The sequence below is a fragment of the Felis catus genome, chromosome E1 (assembly GCF_018350175.1).
Source record: "Felis catus isolate Fca126 chromosome E1, F.catus_Fca126_mat1.0, whole genome shotgun sequence".
In the NCBI taxonomy this organism is placed as follows: Eukaryota; Metazoa; Chordata; class Mammalia; order Carnivora; family Felidae; genus Felis; species Felis catus.
This window is the reverse complement of record NC_058381.1, coordinates 34,250,160-34,273,611: the sequence shown is the minus strand read 5'-3', so window position 1 is coordinate 34,273,611 and position 23,452 is coordinate 34,250,160. Positions and strand designations below refer to the sequence as shown.

Here is a 23,452-nt window from a genome sequence, read left to right as displayed (position 1 = left end):
AATATTTCCTCCCATTTGATACGTTGCTTTTTCGTTTTGTTGATAATTTCCTTTGCTATGCAGAAGCTTTGTAGTTTGATGTAGTCCCACTTTTTGATTTTCCTTTTGTTGACTTTGCTTTTGTGAAGTCCAGAAAATCATTGCCAAGACCAATGTCAAGAAGTTTATCACCTATGTTTTCTTCTAGGAATGTTATGGTTTCAGGTCTTACATTCAAATCTTTAAGCCTTTTAGAATTAATTTTGTATGTGGTAGGAGATGGTGGTCCAGTTTCATTGTTTTGCATGTGGCTGTCCAGTTTTCTTAGTATCATTTATTGAAGGGACTGTTTATTCTCCATTGTCTATTCTTGGATTCTTTGTTATAGATTAATTGACCATATTTGCGTGGGTTTATTTCTGGGCTCTCAATCCTGTTCTATTGATCTGTGTGTCTAATTTTATGCCAATACCATACTGTTTCGATTACTGCAGCTCTGCAGTGTAGCTTGAACTCAGGAAACGTGATGCCTCCAGTTTTGTTCTTTCTCAAGATTACTTTGACTATTAGGGATATTCTATGGTTCGATACACATTTAAAAAAATTTTTTTTAACGTTTTACTTATTTTTGAGACAGGGAGAGACAGAGTATGAACAGGGGATGGTCAGAGAGAGGGAGACACAGAATCCAAAACAGGCTCCAGGCTCTGTGCTGTCAGCACAGAGCCTGACGCGGGGCTCAAACCCACAGACTGCGAGATCATGACCTGAGCTGAAGTTGGCCGCTTAACCGACTGAGCCACTCAGGCGCCCCATGGTTCCATACACATTTTAAGATTATTTGTACTATTTCTAGGGAAAATGCCATTGGAATTTTGATAGAGACTGCCTTGAATCCATAGATTGTTTTAGGTAGTATGGACATCTGAACAATATCAATTCTTCTATTCCAGAAAACAGAATATATTTCTTTTTATTTGTGTCTTCTCCACGTTGCCTTGTAGTTTTCAGCACACAGGTCTTTCACCTCCTTGGTTAAATTTACTCTTGTGTATTTTATTCTTTTTGATGCAATTGTAAGTGGGATTGTTTTTTAATTTCTCTTTAAGTCCCCTTCACTAATTGTTTTCTGTGTGATCTTTAGCAAATTTGCTCATACGTTCAGAACCTGAATTTCATTTTTAAAAATGTGATAATAATACCCACCTTACAGTGCTATTGTGAGAACTCATTAACGATATATGTGCATGCAACAACTTCTGTGCCTGCTACATAGTAGTCATTGAGCAAGGACAATCATGCCTCATAGACGCACCTAGTCAGATCCACAAAATATTGGTATTGTTTGCATGTGAGAGTATGACATCCCCAAAGGGGGAGGCTTAAGTCTGTGCTGCCTTCCAGGGGAGTGGGAATAAAACATTTCCACAAATGGTTCTGTACAGTGGTTGTTCTATGGGAAGAGTCTTGTGTGCAGAGTAGTGGATGTGTTTGTGAAAATGAATAAAGGAAACCTTGTTTAAAAGAGAGTAAAATGGCTGCAAACAGCAGCCTCCTTGGTAGTGTATGCGCCTGTGGACTGTACGGGCTGCCCTCAGGGACCTTGGAGACAGCTTTTTCTGGTGGACATTGAAGTTTGGCCTCATGCCTCCTCCAATCTAGGCTCCAGACAGGTGTGTGCGGTGCCTTTGGAAAGACCTGGGGCACAGTGGCCAGGGTCCACATTGACCAAGTCATCATGTCCATCTGAACCAAGTTGCAGAACAAGGAGCATGTGATTGAGGTCCTACATATGGCCAAGTTCAAGTTTCCTGGTTGCCAGAAGATCCAAATTTCCAAGAAGGGGGGCTTTAATAAGTTTTTGTTTGTTTGTTTGTTTTGATTTTTTAAATGTTATTTACTTATTTATAAGTAATCTCTACACCCAACGTGGGGCTCAAACTCACGACTCTGTGACCCCAAGATCAAGAGTCATGTGCTATTCCAACTTTACTTTTTTTAATTTAATTTAATTTAATTTTTTAAATTTACATCCAAGTTGGTTAGCATATAGTGCAACAATGATTTCAGGAGTAGATTCCTTAATGCCTCCTACCCATTTAGCCCATCCCCCCTCCCCCAACCCCTCCAGTAACCTTCTGTTTGTTCTCCATATTTATGAGTCTCTTCTGTTTTGTCCGCCTCCCTGTTTTTATATTATTTTTCTTCCCTTCCCTTATGTTCACTCATATGAGTGAGGTCATATGATATTTGTCTTTCTCTGACTAATTTCGCTTAGCATAATACCCTCTAGTTCCATCCACATAGTTGCAAATGGCAAGATTTCATTCTTTTTGTTGCTGAGTAATTCTCCATTGGATGGATATATATATATATATATATATATATATATATATATATATATCACATCTTCTTTATCCATTAATCCATCAATGGACATTTGGGCTCTTTCCATAATTTGGCTATTGTTGATAGTGCTGCTATAAACATGGGGGTGCATGTGCCCCTTAGAAACAGCATACCTGTATCCCTTGGATAAATACCTAGTAATGCAATTGCTGGGTCGTAGGTAGTTCTATTTTTAATTTTTTGAGTAGCCTCCATACTGTTTTCCAGAGTGGTTGCATCAGCCTGCATTCCCACCAGCAGTGCAAAGGAGATCCTCTTTCTCCGCATCCTCGCCAACATCTGTTGTTGCCTACGTTGTTAATATTAGCCATTCTGACAGGTGTGAGGGGGGTATCTCATTGTGGTTTTGATTTGTATTTCCCTGATCATGAGTGATGTTGAACATTTTTTCATGTGTTGGCTGACCATCTGGATGTCTTCTTTGGAGAAGTGTCTATTCATGTCTTCTGCCCATTTCTTTACTGCATTATTTGTTTTTGGGGTGTTGGGTTTGATAAGTTCTTTCTTGATTTTGGATACTAACCCTTTATCTGATATGTCATTTGCAAATATCTTCTCCCATTCTGTTGGTTGCCTTTTAGTTTTGCTGATTGTTTCCTTCGCTGTGCAGAAGTTTTTTATCCTGATGAGGTCCCAATAGTTCATTTTTGCTTTTGTTTCCCTTGCCTCTGGAGATGTGTTGAGTAAGAAGTTGCTGTTGCCAAGGTCAAAGAGGTTTCTGCCTGCTGTCTCCTTGAGGATTTTGATGTTTTCCTGTCTTACATTTAGGTCTTTTATCCATTTAGAGTTTATTTTTGTGTATGGTGTAAGAAAGTGGTCCAGGTTCATTCTTCTGCATGTTGCTGTCCACTTTTCCCAGCACCACTTGCTGAAGAGACTGTCTTTATTCCATTGGATATTCTTTCCTGCTTTGTCAAAGATTAGATGGCCATATGTTTGTGGGTCCATTTCTGGGTTCTCTATTCTGTTCCATTGATCTGAGTGTCTGTTCTTGTGCCAGGGGCTTTACTAAGTGTAATGTGGACGAATTTGAAGATATGGTGGTTGAAAAGCGACTCATCCCAGATGACTGTGGGGTCAAATACATCCCTAATCATGGCCCCTTGGACAAATGGCGGACTCTGCATTCATGAGAACCTTGTCACTGCCTCTCCCTATACATGCCCACCAAGAAATCCTGCTTCCTGTCAAAAAACAAACAAACAAAAAAACCCACAAAGAACAACAAAAAAAAAAAAACCCAAAAACAAAACCCTCCCAAACAAACAAACAAAACCAGAATTGAGAAGTCCTGAAGGGGGAGCTCTCATGCACATCCCATTCATGGCAGCCTGTGTGAGCAGCAGAAGGAAGATAAGATTATTTTGACAAGAGAGGACATTTTTCACATAGGAATTTCAAATCCTGCTTTTAGAAAAAGAAGGAAGACCCTTCCTGCCCCAGCAACAATGCACTGACCACCACTGGCAGCCAATCAGAAAACCTCCTCTACCTCAAACGTTTGTCCTTCTCCAATGAACTTTTATTCAGAACAATCAATTTCCTCCTAAAACCTAATAAAAACTGGCCTTCCATTGGTCTCTTCAGACTTGCCTGTGGGTTCTCCATAGTTTGCTTGTCCCAAATTGCAATTCCTGTGTTATTCCTGAATAAACTCATTTTGCTAGTAAAAGAACTGGCTAATTTAAGGTTGACATGTTTTACCGGCAATGATATAGCTAATAAAATGAATCCCAATTCACAGCACGGTGGGGACCTCCCACATCAAGATGTTTTTCATTTTTCTCTTAGTTAAATTCCATGACATTAGGGAGAGTGTCTTTTTTTTTTTTTTTTTTTTAGTGTTTATTTTTGAGAGAGACAGAGCATGAGTAGGAGAGGGGAAGAGAGAGAGGGAGTCAGAGAATCTGAAGCAGGCTTCAGGCTCCGAGCTGTCAGCACAGAGCCTGATGTGGGGCTTGAACTCACAAATTTGGAGATCATGATCTGAGCCAAAGTCAGATGCTTAACCGACTGAGCCACCCAGGCGCCCCATGTGTCTTAATTTTTGATTGCCATTGATCCCTATTATTCTAGCACAGTTCCTGGAACATAGAAAGTGCTCAATCAATAAAATTTGTAGAGTTGCATAATGGAATGAAGAGGATGGGGCTGTGAGAAGGGAGAAGTTGACTTGGAGACCTTCTTAGGAGCAAGACTATACTGTCCAGCTCATATGGATAGGGAAGGAAAATCTCTCTTTTCTTGACCTTTCTCCCATCATTTGGAAGCTCAGGATTGTTGTTGTTGGTGTCATTGGTGGTGGTCAGAGGAGGAAGTGGACTGCTGAGAAGTGTTTTCTCACTTTCATCTCCAGAGTGGAGCCAGATGTCACTGGTGACATCTAAGGGCACAGAAGGTTGTGTAGGGACCTTCTCACTCTAGACATGGTTGCAAGAGGCCCTCGCAATCCACAGGTCCCCAAGCAGTGCACCAGCAGGCTTCAGGTCATCACATGATTTGAGTAATTTCAGTCCCAGTAGAGTACCTTTAGGATTTCCAGAGGATTGAGTGAACTATTTCTCGAAGAAATGAGTATTTTTATTTTTTGTCTTTCCTTTTCTGCCCTTAGTTAACTAAGCACTTTACTTGTTTCCAAGCAGTTATGGCAAAAGGACTCATATAAGGCTGCAGCTCAGCTATTTGAGAGCCATCTGAGTTTCCAAGTGCCTTTAAAAAAAATGTTGTGTTACTGGAAATTGATGGACCAACTATTGTGTTCTTTCATTTGCTGGACATGTGCACCCAGGTGGAACAGACAGTGTTTTTCTTTGAGATAATTGTCCACCTATTCCTTTGTTTTTCATTTATTCTAAGTTGCCAGCGGTTAGAGTGGAACAAGCTTTTCAAGAGACATAATCTGTCAATAGTGTCTTTGAAAGGAAAGAAAACAATATTTTATCATGGGTTTATAATGTCAAGGCATTTCACATGTAACGCAGTCAGCTGACTCTTCCAGATCTTTTAAGATCTAGATACAATTGATTCAAAATGCTATTCCATGAAGTATGGAACATCCAAAGCCCTCCCCCAAACTTATGAAAATTTCCTGAAGGCTTAAGTTCTCATAGTCTGCTCTGGCTCTGAGCTCATTTTTCTGCTGAAAGTAAGTGTTGGTTGGATCATTCTTATTGACTGTTAAGCACCATACCAACCTGGATGTGGGACAGTTCCCTCCACAGACTCCTCCCCACCCTCCAGTTACAAAGGGCCTTTCTGGGGCAAGAAAGGCAGAAGACTTTACTGAAGGTTGAGGAGAGAAGGAGTTATATCACATCAATGTCAGTCATTTCAAATTTACTATTAAAATTCCTTATTTTTTATCTCTGTTGGCCACTACTATGAGGTTGCTGGCTAAGCCAGGTTCACTCTTCACTTAGATTCCTGCCAGCTCAAGATTCTTATCTCCAGGTAAGACTCCATTTATTTAAATGGTTTTAAACTTGCTGTTCTCCCCCATTTAATTACACACATGTTATCCCATTTAGCACATGACAACTGCATGAAATATGTACCATTAGTCTATTCTTGTAGATGATATCTTGGAACTCAGGTAAATAATTTAACTGAGGTCACATGGCTCATTGCTGAGAAATTGGATTTCAGAATGAGGTTTATCTCACTCCAAAGTCCATGCTTTTCTGTTTTTCTCTCTGTATTTATAAATGTGATTGCTTTTATTTATTTATTTATTTATTTATTTTTAAAAACACATTAGATTTTATTTTGCCTTCTTTTTTTCTTTTTATTTATTTATTTATTTTATTTTTTTTTTTACTGTTTATTTATTTTTGAGACAGAGAGAGACAGAGCATGAATGGGGGAGGGTCAGAGAGAGGGAGACACAGAATCTGAAACAGGCTCCAGGCTCTGAGCTGTCAGCACAGAGCCCTACGCGGGGCTCGAACTCACAGACCACGAGATCATGACCTGAGCCGAAGTTGGCCGCCCAACCGACCGAGCCACCCAGGTGCCCTAAATGTGATTGCTTTTAAAGGCAACCACAAGAATTCTAAGACCCTACAGCATTTTATCATAAGGAACCCCTATCTTTAAAGTCACTGTTTGAGCAACACTACTTTTTTTTGTGTGTGTGAGCTCATTTACCCTTTCATGCATTCATTCAACACAGTTCCTGAGTGCCTCTACCGAGTGATAAGTTTTGTGTTGGATGTTAGATGGACCAAACAGTCCAGAAATGGGACTGTGGAGAAAGGGCTCATGAGTTGGAGAAGATAATGTAAAGTTGGCTTCTTTTGGTCAGCAAAAGATCAACTCATCCTTCACCCTGCCTCTACACAAGACAGTGCATAATCAGAACAAGACCAATGGGAGAGGATCTCAGTTCTTTAGGATTTCTAGTCATGCATTATCAGAAGAGGGTATAGTAGGCCAGTGGAGAGGACAATTCAGGGTATAATATGAAAGCTATGTTTGGAAGGGGACCCACCTTTTTTGGTCAACCTAAGAAAGAGGAACCCTTAACACTAAGTCCCATCCCCATCCTCTCACTGTGCACCATGACTCTACCTGTCGGACACTGCCGACAGGGTTCTCTGAGTAATGTGATGCTTTATGCACCAGTCCATAAGCCCTATAGCACAGTGGAAGTAAAAGCTGGATAAACTGTTGGATACCTGGGCCTTGGAAGGCTTAAAGAAAGTTGAAAGTAGAGTCCTCCAGACAACTATAGGGTAGGAAAGAGGGAGGCTGATAAGAAGTGAGATTGTTTCGCCCGAGAAAAGTAGTGGTGTAACATGATTGACTGGATTCTAGTCCCTTCTTCATCCATTTCTTCAAGATCTTGGGTCAGCTGCTTTGTCCCTCTAAGCTTCAGTTTTATTTTCAAACCAAGAGTCTCTTGAACCCTTCCATATATGACATTTTCTAATTTTCCCACAAGCTTTGGAGACAGGGTTCCTTGCTCACCATTGCCTGGGAACACTTGGAACTCTTTGTTCTCTGGACACATTTGTCTTGCTCTCTGGTTGGCTCTTACTTATGCTCTCTTTTCTTTGCTGTCACTGGGTTGGATGTCTTATCTCTCTGCTGGAATTGCTTTCCATCTATTCCCCCCTTCGGTTCTTCCTTCTTTGTCCTCTGATTGACAAATGACGGAGAAACAGGCCCATGGTGGGAATTGGAGCAGCCTGTGGCTGAAGGGGGCTCTGCTCAAATCACCACAAAAAATTTTAAACTGTGTGCCTGTGGCAGTATTGATTCTGATTTTATTTTCTCCTTTTGGTGAGGAATCTTAAATGAACTGTGGGTAGCCACGATTACCACAGGCTCACCCCTATTAAGCCCCCAAACACACTCTCTTGAAATTTCTGCTCAATCAATACCACCTAGTTTCAATGAGAAGAAAAAGGTTACAAATTTTATATATAAAAGTGGGTATTGAAAAATTCCTTTGGTTGGCTCCAGGTCAGCATCCAATTCACAGCACTTTATGAGAGTAATTCTTTCAGAGAGAGATTTTTCAGCCCATGGAAGTGACTCTCATGAGATATGGGGGCCAGCTGGGATGTCAGCATAAAACTCTTCTTTGTATAAAAAGCTGATGGAAGTGGGAAGAATCAGCCAGGCCTGTCTGTGTCTGGCTGGGTTTGGAGAGAGGAAGAAGCTGATAGCTGTGTGGTCCCATGGACACTTAGATGGGAACTGCCAGATGCCTGGAGGAAATCTGCTTTTTGTTCCCTCCTCTGTTTTCTTTAACAACCAGAAGGAAATAAGCCTTTACTAAGTATCTCCTAGCTTAATGGTCATACAGGCTCCATTTCATTTCATTCATCCAGTAACTATTGAGTATCCACTATAAGTCAGGTGAGGGATATCTGGTGGTGTTTCATCTGTGACAGGGAGCTTAATCCTAAGGACAACCCTATACCTTAGGTATTATCATCTCAAAGACTCAGACTGCTCTCTTGTTGCAAAGCTTGTAAGAACTTTGCTTCCGGAGTAAGATGTGTTAGTTTGGGTCCTTCAAGAAGCAGATGCCGAGTAAGAGGTTCATTGGGGGGAAATGAGAAGGGAGCCAGAGAAGGCTGGGAGAGCCATCTGACTGCTGCCCGTCTGGCCTCTATGAAGGAGAGAGGGAAGGATGGGAGGGAGGGAGGGGAGGAGGAAGACTGTAACAGTTCTCAAAGCCAGGTTGATGGGGAATCTCAAAGCCAGGTTGATGGGGATGAGAGGAATGCCCATCTCCCAGGAATAAGCCTGTCTTTAGTACCCCTGCCATGCTCAGTCATTGACAAAGAGCAGCCCATGACGTGCGTCGCCTTGTATGAAAGCACTGATAAATTCTAGAGTACAGCACTGGGGTTGCTGGCCAACCTCACTCCCAGCAACAGGGGATCTAAGAGGTACTGCCATAGTCCAACCCCCTGCTTTGGAACTCACTATCTGGGTGACTGTGGCCAAGTTAAGTAATCTCTCTAAGCCTCATCTTTCCTCTTTTCTAAAATAAGAGAATTCACATCTCATGGGATTATATGTATGGAGGACTAAATGAGATGATGCATATAAAAAAGCATTTTGCACAGTGCTGGGCACAGAGTAAACTCTTGAATGTTAAATAATCATTAGGTTATATTATAGCAAGCTTTTTTTTTCTTCTCCAAATAAGTGTTCTTTAAAAATAAACACACACAAAACAAGTCAGAATGGAAGATTCTACTTGAAAGGGGATGGGAAGCCAGTCTGCTGGGCCTCCTCCCATATTTGTACTGTAGTCTTTGGGGCATCTGTGAGGAGCCTTGGGATTGAAGAAACATCAGGTGGAATCATATCATATAGATATTTTGTGTGTGTCAATGCATTTTTTATTTTTTATGTTGAGGAATTAAAAAGTGTTTTTATGATTAATATGCAGTTAATATTGACCTTTTAAGGGTGTACAGTCCTATGAGGTTTTATTGGGAGGGGGAAGAGAGAGAGAGCAAGTGAGTGAGTGAGAGAGAGAGAGAGAGAGAGAGAGAGTGGGGGAGGGAGCAGGGGGAGAGAGAGAGAAGCAGGCTCCACACTCAGCACTGAGCCTGATGCAGGGCTTGATCCCATGACCCTGGGATCATGACCTGAACCTGATCAAGAGTTAGATGCTCAACCAACTGAACCACCCAGGTGCCCCAGTCCTGTGAGTTTTAATATGGGTACAGATTTGTAGAACCACTACTATGATAGTAATATATAGATCAGTTTTATATTTATCAGTATCATCACAACCTCCCCCACTCTGAATCCCTGGAAACCACTGATTTGTTGTCCATCACTGTGCTTTTGTCTTTCTGAGAATGTCAAATAAATAGAATCAAGTAGCATTTGATCTTTTGGGACTGGCTTGTTTCATTCAACAATAATGCCTTTGCACTTCATCCAAGTCATTGTGTGTATCAGGGGTTGCTTCTTTATTTATTTATTTATTTATTTTTTTTTTGCTGAGTAATATTTCTATGTGTGGGTGCACCATAGTCTGTTTTTTCATTGTGTTTGGTTGTTTCCAGTTAGAACAATGCTTGGCATGTGGTTGGGGGTCACAAGCAGGACTAAACCGTAACTCTGGCTGTAGCTAAATGCAAACCGAGGACTGTAGGGCTGTAGCGTGTAGCACTTAACTTTCTCTCTCAGATGCTTCTAGTTTATATTCTTAAGCCACTCATCAACAGTGTGCGCTTTTATCCATCCCAGCTGACATTTTTTTCAAGCATTTTAGTGACTCTGACCTCATTCTTTATTTAGCAACTTCATCACTTCAGTCCCATGCTGTTAAAAATGTACCCTCACTAATATCAACAATCATTAGGTTTATTTGAGTAATGAAGACACAAATACTATTTAAAACTGTGATTGGCATCTAAGGAAAGTGGACCTGTTTAAATTTAAGGCCTTCCATATTTTTAAAAAACGTTTATTTTTGAGAAAGAGAGAGAGAGAGTGCAAGCAAGGAGGGACAGAGAGAGAGGGAGACACAGAATCTGAAGCAGGCTCCAGGCTTCAAGCTGTCAGCACAGAGCCCGACATGGGGTTTGAACCCATGAACTGTGAGATCATGACCTGAGCTGAAGCAAGACACTTAACTGACTGAGCTGCCCAGGAGCCCGAGAAGGTCTTCCCTCTTACTGAACTCCCAAGGGGTTTGGTCTGGCTATTCAAAGTCAGTCTGGAGCAGAGATTGTTGTTAGGAGCTATGGAGAGTCAAAGACTCTACCTAATGGGATGAGAAGAATTTGGGGGTTCCAGTGGCAATTCTAGAGGTTGAGGACCAGAAGGAATAAAGGAAGGCTGAGCAAGAGAGAAGAACCCATGCTGTGCACTAGGCTTGGGACCACATAGGATGAAGTAGCCAGTGAAAAATTCCCAGAGGTGAAATTTCACTACTTCTCCTGTTTACTCGGTGATACAGAACACACTTTACTACAGTGTTGGAGATATAAACAATCAATTAACCACCCCTCCTGCCCTCTTGGCTCTAACTGGTTGAGAACAGATATCAGGAGTCAGATGTAGTAAGCATGCTCTCCTAAGGACAAGGCTGTCTGGAGTCCTATTTGAAATTGTTCATATAGACTCCGTTGCTCCCCCTTCTCTTCTTGGACTTCTTAGTAACATCTAACACACACCCACATGGCTTCTGAGAATAATCTTACCCTGGAAAATAGAAGAGCTAGCTCTCATTTCTATGTCAACAGGAAGTAGGGCGGAAAGAGTAGATGTTGGACGGACACAAGATTAATACGCTGGTTTAATCTGGTAAAAGCAAGAGTTTGGAACCAGAGAGGTGCAGTTCCCCTCCTTGCTCCCCCCTTATTTTCCACCACCAAGAACCGATGTCATGTTGAGGAGTGCTTTACATTCCCGTAGGATGTGGAATGAGGGATATTATGGACTGAATTGTACCCTCCCCCCGAATTCCTATGTTGAGGTCCTAACCCCCCAGTCCTTTAGAACGTATATTTGGAGACACAGTAATTAGGTTAGATAAACCCATAAGAGTGGTACCCTAATCCAACAGGACTGATGTCCTTATAAGACGAGGAAGAAATACCAGGGACGATGTACACAGAGAAAAGGCCATGTGCAAGAAGGTGACCATCCACAAGTCAACAAGAGGGGCCTCTGGAGAAAACAACCTGCTGGCACCTTGATCTTGGACTTCCAGGCTACAGAACTGTAAGGAATCAATTTCTACTGTTTAAGCCACTCAGTCTGTGGAATTTTTTTAACGGCAGTCCTAGCAAACTAATACAAGGAATTAGACCATCTTGCCTAGATCTCAAGAGGCAGGGAGCTCTCAGCTGACACCTGAAATAATTTTGGCAAGCAATGATGTATCCATCCCATTTATATAGTGCATGACAAAGGAGAGGCAGCAGAGGTGAAGGGGGCAAAGCACCAAGATACAGAACCAGGAGGCCCGGCTACTCTCTAGGCTTGGACACTCACCAGTGTTTGACCTCGGATAGCAATTACTCTGAGCCCCATTTCCCTCCAGCAGTGGCATGAGGCTAGTAAACCTTGCCATGACTGCTTTATGGAGCTTTGTGGCTTCAGGGAGAGTACACGAAAGCTTGTTATTCCTTGGGAAGAGTGACAACTTTTACCCAGGCTCTAGTGGAATCACTTGGAGGTTTGACCAGGAGTAGTGAGAAGCAAATGACTGTCACTGTAAGGATAACCAACTTGAGAAGTACCTCTGTTATTTCTTACGGAATGAAAACATCCCCTGAATGAAGGATAAAAGCAGAATCCTTTTTGCTGCTAAAGTATGTGAGGACAACCCTCTGAGTTGTCACTAGTAAAGAAGACTCCTGTGTTTTGGCTGTTTTCATAAATTATTATGGCTTCTGTTGGTAAAACCTTTTTCAAACAGCAATATGGAAAAACATATCAAGACCCTTAAGAATCTTTGTATTCCTTGACATAGGAATTCCATTTCTAATAACTTATTCTTTTTAAAAAAGTTTTTAATATTTTTTTTAAATTTATTTTTAGGGGCGCCTGGGTGGCGCAGTCGGTTAAGCGTCCGACTTCAGCCAGGTCACGATCTCATGGTCCGTGAGTTCGAGCCCCGCGTCGGGCTCTGGGCTGATGGCTCAGAGCCTGGAGCCTGTTTCCGATTCTGTGTCTCCCTCTCTCTCTGCTCCTCCCCTGTTCATGCTCTGTCTCTCTCTGTCCCAAAAATAAATAAAAACGTTGAAAAAAAAATTAAAAAAAAATTTATTTTTAAGAGAGAGAGTGAGGAAGAGAGAGAATGAGCAGGGAAGGGGCAGAGAGAGAAGGAGACACAGAATCCCAAGCAGGCTCTGAGCTGTCAGCACAGCTCAGAACCCAACATGGGGCTTGAACTCACAACCCCAAGATCAAGAGTTGCACGCTTTACTGAGTGAGTCAGTCAGGTGCCCCATTTTAATTTTAACTTAATTTAATTTAATTTAATTTAATTTAATTTTATATCTTGTTTAAAACATTTTATTTTATTTTATATTTTATTAAAAACATTTTTTAATGTTTTATTTATTCTTGAGAGAGGGATAGAGACAGACTGTGAGTGGAGGAGGGGAGAGAGAGAGGGAGATACAGAATCAGAAGCAGGCTCCAGGCTCTGAGCTGTCAGCACAGAGCCCAACACGGGGCTCAAACCCACGAACCATGAGATCATGACCTGAGCTGAAGCTGACACTTAACTGACTGAACCACTCAGGCGCACCTCTAATAACTTATTCTATGGAAAAAAAGGTGAAATGCAGAAAGCTGTATACTTAAGATGAGATGTTACTTGCAACTTTATTTACTCTGGTGTAAATTAGGAAATATTTTAGATACCTAACATTGGGTGAATGGCTCAGAAGTTGTGGTATATTCATATGGCAGAGGATTATGTTGTCATTAAAAGTATGTATACAAAAGTATATATAGTGAAAGGAAAGAGGCAGAATATAAATGAAGTTGGAAGGAAATACAACAAAATAATAGCAGTGGCTGGTGGTAGAATTATGTATTTTTATGTTCTGCTTTCTGCTTTGTTTTTGTTAAATTACCCAGAATGACCACGTATATCTTTTATAATCAGATAAAAAGAAGCAAAGATCAAAGAGGAAGATAAGAATGATAATGTATAAATAATCTCCCTTCCCTGTGACACGGAGACCATTCTGCCTACCTGTATACCTCACAGGAAGTATTGTGAAATTCAAATGAAATAATGGGCAGCAACATTTATTCTCTTCCCACGTATCTTGCTCAGTCCATAAGAGGATAAACAGAACACTGTTGCCTAGCTAGCAAGGAAGAGCTGAAAAGAAATCCTCTACTCATTCATTATTCACCTCTTTCCAAGGGGTGAGCAGTGTTAACCTGACTAATGAAGCAGGTGAAGCCACTGACATTCGTTAGCCTAGTTTATCAATTGGGTCAAGTTCACGTTTCCTTCTGCCATCTTGGACTAATTGGGAGATTCTCAGCCCTGGTGGCACATTAAAATCACATGGAGGAGCTTTTAAAAACTATTGACACTAGGCCCCACCTCCAGCGATTCAAACTCCACTGGTCTTGGGTGAGGTTTGGGTAGCAATGTTTCCAAAGCTCCTAGGTGATTCTAACATGCAGTCGTGGTCAAGAACCACTGGATTGATGGAGTCAGGCTCTTTGACAGTCCAGCCTCTAGAGGGTACACAGACCAGGTAGGACCTGCCTCTTGCTCAGCCTGCAGGTCTTGGCTCTTTCGGTTCCAGCTTCTCAGCCTGTGAATGGTGGAAGAAGATCATGTCAGGTCTTTACCAGAGACCGATTGTCTTCCATTTGTGAGGCAGGGAGAAGAAGGCTTCACGTAGGGCTCCATTCACGCTATGTTCTCCAGCCTAGTTTTATCATTAATGAGGTTTATTTGACTGTGAACCCCATGTGACTCCTGGTATCTGTTCTCAATCAGTTAGAGCCAAGAGGGGAGGAAAGGGAGGTACTTGACAGTTTATATCTCCAACACCGTAATAAAGTCTGACTACTGTATTACTGAGAAAACGGGGAAATTAATGAAAAACTTTGCAAGGGAAACAAGAGAAGCATTCACCAGGCTGGAGCATACAAACCTGCTAGGCCAAGGAGGTAAAAGAGGAAGGATATTTCAGAGAGAAAGCATGAGGGAGACGTGAAAATCCTTTCAGGGTCCTGGATCGGCAGTGAGTCTTGTGATTGGAGCACAGAGTAAACATTTGGGGAATGTCACACAAGAATAGAAATATATTTTTGGAGTCCTGAGTGCCATGCTAATGAATCTAAATTCTGTCAAGAAGAAACTTTATAGCCATTAGAAAATCTTATGCAAGAGTCACGTCTGTATTCACAAAGTCACAGGCAGTGGCCAAGGGGGACATGGATGCCTGGGTTTTATGTGGGTTTAAAACCGGGTTGCTGTGTGTTGCCAGGCAGTCCTGGGGTTGGTATTTTTCATGTATAGTGTCTCACTTTTGCCTACCTGAAAATTCACTTTCATCTCTCACCCTCCGTCCCGTTCTTTCTGCAGAAGTTTGAGAAGTAGATGAGCCATCACAAGCAGGGTGCCTTGCAAGCCTGACTCCAGGCAAATCTTTCAAGTGGGCCATTCTGGTGGCACCTTCAGGCTCCTCCAGGCTTTTCACACCTGGTGGGCTCCTTCTCTCTCTTCAGATGGACAATGTACTATCACTCTCTATCAGCACCTTCTTTTTGTATGCATCCACCTGTATGTAAATTAAATTAACTGAGTTCATACTGATTTCTCTGACTTTGAAGTAGATCATTGGATCATTCTAGCCACTTCCTTGCTTATCTGTAACCACTCACTCCAACAGTGAGAAACCCAGCCCCCACCATCTGCTATCTGTTCTCTTAATTGTTCAGTTCCAGTATTCATGTATAATGGCTTCAAGTTAGCTCATAGTTACATGGGAAACAACTTTATCAGCTGTCGTATAGTGCTAATGTACAATTCCTTTTGTCTTTAGTTCTGCAGACAGTATTCATTTCCAAAGTGATTTAGTTCAACATCCTGTTCTCCCATCGCTTTCAGTGAGATTAATTCATACGTTTGTACAACAATACAACAGATCCATTCTGGGATCTCCCAACCTCCAAAATGAATTTTTAGAAATTTGATATATTAAGATTTATTCTCTGTTGTAAAGCTCTGTGGGTTTTGACAAATGTATAGTGTCATGTATCCACCATTAGAATACCATGAAATAGTTTCATTGCCCTAAAAAAAAAATCCCTTCCTCTTCCTGAACCTGTGATCTGTTTACCAACTTGCTTATATGACGTTCTAGAATGTCATATTAATGGAATTGCATAGTATGTAGTATTTTTAGACTGGCTTCTTTCACTTGACCATGTGCATAAAGATTCATTCATGACTTTGGATGGCTTGATAGCTCATTATTATTATTATTATTTATCACTGAATAGTACTCCATTGGATAGATGTATCACAGTTTGGGCGGCTCAGTCTGTTAAGTGTCCGACTTCGGCTCAGGTCATGATCTCATGGTTTGTGAGGTCGAGCCCCACATCAAGCTCTGTGCTGACAGCTCAGAGCCTGGAGCCTGCTTCAGATTCTGTGTCTCCTTCTCTCTCTGTTCCTCCCCTGCTCATGCGCTCTCTCTCTCTCTCTCTCTCTCTCTCTCTCAAAAATAAATAAAGATTAAAAAAAATAAATAAAAGTAAAAGTAAGGAGAATTGTTATAAAAAATAAAAAATAAAAAAAAGACTACTGCAACTGGGGAGAGAGGTCGACCTCAATTCCAATGAAACACAAGGAGGGAGAATTTTTACATGCTGGGGTTCATTAGTGGAAAAGGAGGGGTTTGTTGGGGGAGATTTTTGGAGGGAAGCTGCTCAGTGTGACTAAGACTTCTGAAATTGCTGGTTTATTGATGTTAGACCTACCCTCCCACAGAGACTGGGAGATAGGGGGCCTATCTGTCTTGATGATTACATCTCAATGGCATGTCTCCCACATCCTTGAGAAAGACATTCCTGGGTTGTAAAACTGGCAAAAGGCTGAGAGAAGATTTACATCTCAAAGGAGCAGAGAAAGAATTTACAATTGCAAGTTTTCTAAAGTAAATGCTCTAAGAAAAGTGGGGTCAGGTGCTTGGGATCTGGAAGAAATCTGTCTAAAGCCTAGTCGAGCTGAGGGGAATACCAAACTATTCTTGGTCAGTGTTTGTATGGACTTAAGTTTTCAAGTTATTTGAGTGGACACCTATGAGTGCAATTGTTGGGTTGTGTGATAAGGCTCTGGATTGTATAAGGCTCTGTCTAGCTTTGTAAGAAACTGCCAAAATACCTTCCACAGCAGCTGTGACATTTTGCATTCTCACTAGCAATGATTAAGAGTTCCCATGGCTTGACATCCAGCCATTGGCATTGCCAGTTTTTTGGATTTTAGCCATTTAAATAGGTGTGAGATAGATATTCTTTTAAACAGGACACCAGCCTCCAATGCCTTGTGGATTACCCTCTACCAGCCTCCCCTCTCCACACAGCTTCCTTTCTTCCAGGTGTCTGGTCTTCCCAGGCTCACTTCGTGAACTGCTTCTCCAACACTCCGCTGCTCTTAACATTGAGCCCCCAGATGCATCCCTACCTACTCCAAGCCTAAGGCTAGATTTCTGAATGTATCATTTATATGCAGGCCAATGCACACCTCCTGCTGAAGTGAAGCAAAAGACCGTGAGCTGGTGCCTCTGTCTTCATGGAATGAGGGGACGTGACTAAGAGGTTTCTGAATGGTCAGATGAGTGAGGTTGAGGATGGCTGAGCCAAATGGCATGAGCTTTGGGGCAAAATGAGAAGGATAAAGTCTAGAAAGTGGCAGGGGATCCAGTGAAAGTCCGACTTCAATTTGATGTGAAGTGGGCTATCTGGGATTCTTAGGTGAGGGTCAGATTCTCATGAAGGTGCAATTGAGAAGGTTCTGCAAAGAGGCTGAGGATACGGGTGTGTTTGTTAACATTCATGATGGAGTGAGCTTTGCAGGGGGCATAGTTATGAGATTTGTTTGTTTGTATTTCATTTTTAGTAAGCAGGCTCAGGCTCTCCTTTTCTTTGGGTGATGGAGGATGAGATGTCTAGTGGCAGTGACTTGCCTCCAACTAGCTAATTTTGGCAAAAGCCAAAACATCTCACCAGGAGATTTGGTCCCAGGAAGGTCTGAGGATCCCACAGAGTATCTAGCCTGGTCTTGGGAAAGTAGTGAAGGCTGCCGCAGGGCTTGTGGAGAGAGACAGAAAGAGCCTAGTTCTGGGCCAACGTTGTCTCATAGTTTGAGATGTGATAGTAAAGGCCCAGGCTGGGGAAAGGCTCCCACAGGATGGAGCTGCATGTCTCCAGAAAGCTCGCGGGCAGCTGTGGCTGTGGTAGAGAATGTACCTCAAGAGGGTAAACTACAGGGAGAAGTGTTAACTGACAGCTTCCAGCTATAAGTCCGTGAATGTGGAGGCTGCCTGTCCCCCAGGCTGCTTCCAACCAATGATGAGCACAGCAGGCTTACTATTTCAGCCCAGTGCCGGATCCCTCTAATGGACGGTTTTGCTTGAGGATGCGCCGTTGGGATGGTCAAGATTGTCCCAGAAATGCACTGCAGTCTGTGGCTCTTCCTATGCAATTCTTCATTCTCTCTTTCCTTTCACAGATGTTGGCTTTGCACGGTGGACTTGCGTGCACTGCGTTGTTTACGGCTGCATTGCCCCTCATCCTGCACAGCCATTTACCTTGCACATTTACTCCCGGGTCGGTGGCTGCTTCTCAGGGGACCTGAACAGACAAGGTAGGGGAGGGCCAGGAGGACTTTGTTCTAGGCAGAGCCTGCCTCGGAGGGTTCAGAGGGGCTTATTTCTGTTCATCCATTTGACTTTGTCATCCCCTAACCCTTCACATTTGACACTTGGCATTGTTCCTACAGCTACGACCATGACTTCTGTGCCCTGCATAATTTGCCCTGGGCAGCCTTTCCTTGTGTGACCTGGCTGTGGAAAAGTCCTCCTACTTTGGCATCTTATTTGTGGGAGGCATTCTTTCCAACTCACAGGAATCCATGAGCAGGAATCAAATGCTTTTATTGAGTGTGGGTAAGTCTTGCAGATCAAGGATTAAAGTGTTCACACCATATCAGCTAGAAGGCAAGCTGGTCCTACCACAGACCTCCAGCAGTCCTACTGCCTAGGCCTTAGGAGGTGGCACACCTTGGAAGGTGATGGGAAACTCTCAGGGGGGTGCTGGGACATGTGGTTCTCGAACCCAGTCATCATATTGGCACACAGGTAGGTCCCCACAATGCTCAGGGGGTCCAGGAGAGACAAAACCCTACGATAGGGGCAGAGACAGCTTCTCAAAGGACCTCACGGGATGGTTATCCCTCTGTTCTCGTCCCCTCCACCCAGGGCCTGTGGTCCGACACCCTCCCAGCAAAAGCAATCGCCGGGGTGACATCTGAGGAAGAATAGGGCCACTGATGGGAAATGGGCCACTAATTCAGAAACCAGGGTTATTAGGGACAGAGGCAAAGTTTCACCAGTTGTGACCCTCACGAAAGCACCAAGTTCAGGTGTACTGGCGGCTGGCTGCAAGCTGTGGGGATGGGCTTGCGGGCTGGAGGACTTGGGGAGGGGCAGTTGCTGGGAGGGGCAGAGGAGACAACGTATGCTAAGGCAGCCTGTAAACTGGAAGGGCCGTACAGAGTTAGCATCAAAAGTCCTGGGCCGGGCAGTCACCGGGGGGGGGGGGGGCACCTCTCATGAGCCGTGGCACCTCTCTGCTCTGTTCCCCAGTCTGAAATTCCAGCTGCGACCCCTTCCTTCCTTGGAGCGAGGTTGAGAGGAGTCGGTGAGGTAGCAGGCAGAACAGAACATGGTTTGTCCCCTGCTCTTTTCCACAAACAGAAGCTCTGTGCAGACCAGGCATCCGTTACAGAAACGGTTAAAGGCTCTTGAAACAAATTAGACTCCACAGTGTGGGGTCTTTCTTCCTGCCAAGTGCGCAGGTGCGGTGTTGGCCACGTCTGGCCTCTGTGGTCTCCCAGAGGGAATCCCAGGGTCTGCAGAGAGGCCAGGGCAGTGTGAGCAGATGAGGCCACGCCGGGCTTTGGGGAAGAGCGAAGGAAAAGATGCTCATATCTGGTGTTTGCTCCTTTCTACCACTTTCTGCCCCTTCATTCCTCTCTGCCAAGTTACTTTTCTTTTCCCCAAAATTATGTATTCTAAGAGTTGTTATTGAGAAATAATCATAGCTGATATTTACTCAGTGCTTACTCTGTGCCAGAACTGGGCTAAGCACTTTACATGTACAAGGAACATTGGAAGGGAAAATTACTATTATGCCCATTTTACAGATGGGAAAAGTGTGACTTAGAAAACCCAGATAATTTGCTGATGACATAAGCTAGCATTGTAGAGGACGGAAATGACACTTTGCTTCAAAGGCCCTCCTTTTATCAAAATGCCTTAATGCCTTTTCCATGGATAGAAATCTAGGCTGTTATAAAGAGAGAAAGAGGGGCGCCCGGGTGGCTCAGTTGGTTAGGCGTCCCAACTTCAGCTCGGGTCATGATCTCATGGTTTGTGAGTTCGAGCTCCACGTCAGGCTCTGTGCTGACGGCTCAGAGCCTGGAGCCTGCTTTGGATTCTGTGTATCCCTCTCTCTCCCCACCCTGCTCGTGCTCTCTCTCTCTCTCTCTCTCTCTCTCTCAAAAATAAAAAAAACGTTAAAAATTTTTTTAATGAAAAAAAAAGAGAAAGCAAAGCATTCACAATTCCATCCATCAAAGGAAACTGTTAACATTTTGACACATCACCTTCCAGACATTTTCTATGCTGTTTTACAGTTTTTGAAGTTTTCTTTCATAATACTTTATGGACATGTTTTCATATCAATATATGTCATCTCAAATGAGGATTTAAAAAAAAAAAATAACTGCATAGTGTTCCACGATATGAGTGCACCCTATTTTTTTTTTTTTTTTTTAGCCAATCCTCACTTCCTGGGTGCTGCCTAAATTTTGCTCTTATTAACAATGCTGTGGGGTGCCTGGGTGGCTCAGTGGGTTAAGCGGCCGACTTGTCCGTGAGTTCGAGCCCCGCGTCGGGCTCTGTGCTGACAGCTCGGAGCCTGGAGCCTGTTTCAGATTCTGTGTCTCCCTCTCTCTGACCCTCCCCCGTTCATGCTCTGTCTCTGTCTCAAAAGGAAATAAACGTTAAAATAAAATAAAAAAAAACAAACAATGCTGTGATGTACATTCTTGTTCATGTACCTTTGAACATCTGGGCAGCATTTTCCCAGAGCATATTTTGCTAGAAGTGGAATTGGGAGCAAAGTAGCAGTGCACTTCTTTTTTTTAAGTTTATTTATTTATCTTGAGAGAGAGAGAACCTGCTGTGAGCACGTGGTGGGTGGGGGGAGGGGCAGAGAGTGAGAATCCCAATTGGACTCTGCACTATCAGCTTGGAGCTTGATGCGGGGCTGGGACTCACCAACTGTGAGGTCATGACCTGAGCTGAAATCAAGAGTCCGACGCTCAACCGACTGAGCCACCCAGGCACCCATAGCGGTATACATTTTAAGAGAGACCTGTGGACAGATGACCTTCTGGAGGGGACTTGTGGGTCACATTCCCACCAGCAGAGGGATTCTTTCTGAGAAAAGTTTGAGGAACACCTTTTAGAATGATCTCTTTTCTCTTCCACTTTCGTTGGACTCACTTGTCCTCACTTTGGTATTTTACTTTTCAACTTTGCAATTTTATCTTTGCCCCTCCTTGGTTTTGAGTCCACCTGAATGTTTTCCTAATGCTGTTTTTGTTTAAAAATGACTTCATTGGGGCGCCTGGGTGGCTCAGTCGGTTGAGTGTCCCACTTCAGCTCAGGTCATGATCTCATGGCTTGTGGGTTCAAGCCCTGCGTGGGGCTCTGTGCTGACAGCTCAGAGCCTGGAGCCTCCCTCAAATTCTTTGTCTCCCTCTATCTCTGCCCTTCCCCTGATCGTGCTCTGTCTCTCTCTCTCTCTCTCTCTCTCAAAAATAAACATTAAAAAATATTTAAAGCTGACTTCATTGACGCATGTTTTACTTATCACATAATTCATTCTTTTAAAGTACACAATTCCATCATTTTTTTTGTTAAATTTACTAAGTTGTGCCGCCATCCCCATAAATCAGCTTTAGAATATTCTCATCACTTCAATAGGATCCCTTATGCATTTTTACTGTTAATTCTCCTTTCCCCTCCTTCTCCGTCCCTGCCCCCAGGCAACCACTAATCTACTTTCTGTCTTTATAGTGTTGCCTTTTCTGGACATTTCATATAAATGGAATCATACAATATGTAGTCTCTTGTCTCTGGCTTTTTTTATTGAGCATAATGTTTTAAAGGTCCTTCCATGCTGTAGCATATATCAGCGGCCCATTTGTTTTTATCACTGGATAGTTTGTCATTGTACGTTTACACCGCATTTTGTGTATCCATTTACCAGTTGCTGGACATTTGAGTTGTTTCCAATTTTTTATTGTTATGAATAGTGCAGCAAAGAACATTCATGTGCAGATCTGCGCGCACATATGTTTTCATTTCTCTCGGGTAGATACTTAAGAGGGGAATTGCTAGATCGTATGGCAAATTTGTGTTTAACTTTTTAAGAAATTACAAACTATTTTCCAAAGTGGTTGTGCCATTTTATATTCCCACCAGCAATGAATTAGGGGTTTCCTGTTTCCCACATCCTTACCAACGTTTGTTATTGCCTGTCTTTTCCATGATAGCCATCAGTAAGTATGAAGTGGTATCTTGCTGTGCCTTTAATTTGCGCTTCCTTAATGACTAATGATGTTGAGCATTTTTATGCCCTTTAAAATGAAGGGCATTTCATTTTCATTTAAAATGAAAGATATCCATCACAGAAAATTTTAAAAAATACAGAAAAATCAAAGAAAAAATACCCCTTTGTATTTCCACAATCTAGATAGAACCATTAACCATTTGATGTTTCTTCGGTCCAAGTACCTGCTGTGCATCTTTTTCATAAGTTGGTGTCTTACTGCATATTCAGTTTTGAAAATTACTTTTTCTCTCCACATTTCTTCACATCGTTAGGTATTCCTCTACAACCTCTCCCTCCTCAATATAATCATTCTTACAAATGAAATCTTTTGTGGAATCTCAATCTACAGGATGGGAAGCAGAGCTTCTCTGGGTAGAAGTTGGGTGCAGTGGCTCCTGCCAGATCACTTGGCCCCCTTGTGTGCTTTTGAAGGCCACGTTTTCAAAGGGCTCTTAGAGATTATTTAAAAAGATTTTTTTAAACATTTATTTATTTTTGAGGGAGAAAGACAGAGTGTGAGTAGAGGAGGGGCAGAGAGAGACAGGGAGACACAGAATCCAAAGCAAGCTCCAGGCTCTGAGCTGTCAGTGCAGAGCCCGACGTAGGGCTCAAACTCACAAACCATGAGATCATTACCTGAGCCGAAGTCAGACACTTAACCGACTGAGCCACCCCTGGCACCCCTGTTAGAGGTTATTTTTAATGGCTGCAATGAGTTCTCTACTGTTGAACCTTGAGATTACGAAGTGGTTAACAAGGTGGGAGCCAGCCTGCTGGGGTTTGAATCTCAGCTCTGCCACTTATTAGCTATGTATTCAACTGTGCCCCCGGCCTCAGTTTCCTTTTTTGTAAAGTGGGAATAATAATAGTATCCACTGCCATAGGAGAGCTCTAGGGACACATATGCATAGGTTACAATGATTTTGTCTATCTCAGTTTTGAATTACTTAATTTCATATATTTGCATAACAAAATTTAAGAATGAAGACTTAAAAACCTGTCATTAAGTGAACATTCTAACAATCATTGCTTCTTTTGTAGGCCACACGGATTGGTCAATGGGGTAGTGCAGACAGAAAATCAGTGTATACTCTAATTTGAATTTTCTGTACACAGATAGGATAGGAGGTCTTGGATAATTTATCTTTAGACCATCATAATTTCTGCAAAGGCATTTTTTTTT

The 23,452-nt window shown here is 42.6% G+C and overlaps 1 pseudogene; it reads left to right on the top strand.

Moving 5' to 3' along the window:
* Nucleotides 1-1,496: 1,496 nt before the first annotated feature.
* On the top strand, nucleotides 1,497-1,594 carry LOC111557897 (annotated as a pseudogene).
* The last annotated feature ends 21,858 nt before the right edge of the window (nucleotides 1,595-23,452 follow it).